General features: G+C 35.1%; 1 non-coding gene across 1 annotated transcript; it reads left to right on the top strand.

The window, feature by feature from the left end:
* Window positions 1–245: 245 nt before the first annotated feature.
* On the top strand, window positions 246–352 carry LOC125614013. The gene has a single exon (XR_007344656.1). It is a non-coding gene; the product is annotated as a U6 spliceosomal RNA (small nuclear RNA).
* The last annotated feature ends 155 nt before the right edge of the window (window positions 353–507 follow it).

The following is a 507-nucleotide window of genomic DNA, read 5'->3' as shown; positions in this document are numbered from 1 at the left end:
TTGCTGTTCTGTTAATGTGCCCAGGAAACATGCTGACCAAAACTGCTCTCTTGGAATGTCTTTTGTTGGGATGATTGTTACTTATAACCTTTCTTTTATTACCAATAGCTTTGTTTTATTTAACTAATTGTGACTAATTTATCAGATGGAAAAAAACTGAAAACTAAAGAAAAAGAGAAATGATGCAGATAGAATTTACACTGAGCCAAGCCCTCTCCAATAGATTTTTTAAAAAATATGTTGCAGTGCTCGCTTCGGCAGCACATATACTAAAATTGGAACGATACAGAGAAGATTAGCATGGCCCCTGCACAAGGATGACACGCAAATTCGTGAAGTGTTCCATATTTTTACACAATGGAGTATTACTCTGCATTAAAAAATGACAAAATCATAGAATTTGCAGGGAAATGGATGGCATTAGAGCAGATTATGCTAAGTGAAGCTAGCCAATCCCTAAAAAACAAATGCCAAATGTCTTCTTTGATATAAGGAGAGTAACTAAGA

The sequence above is a fragment of the Marmota marmota genome, unplaced genomic scaffold (genome assembly GCF_001458135.2).
Source record: "Marmota marmota marmota unplaced genomic scaffold, marMar, whole genome shotgun sequence".
Lineage (NCBI taxonomy): Eukaryota > Metazoa > Chordata > Mammalia > Rodentia > Sciuridae > Marmota > Marmota marmota.
Note: the sequence above shows the minus strand (reverse complement) of the source record. Positions and strands in the feature narration are given on the sequence as shown.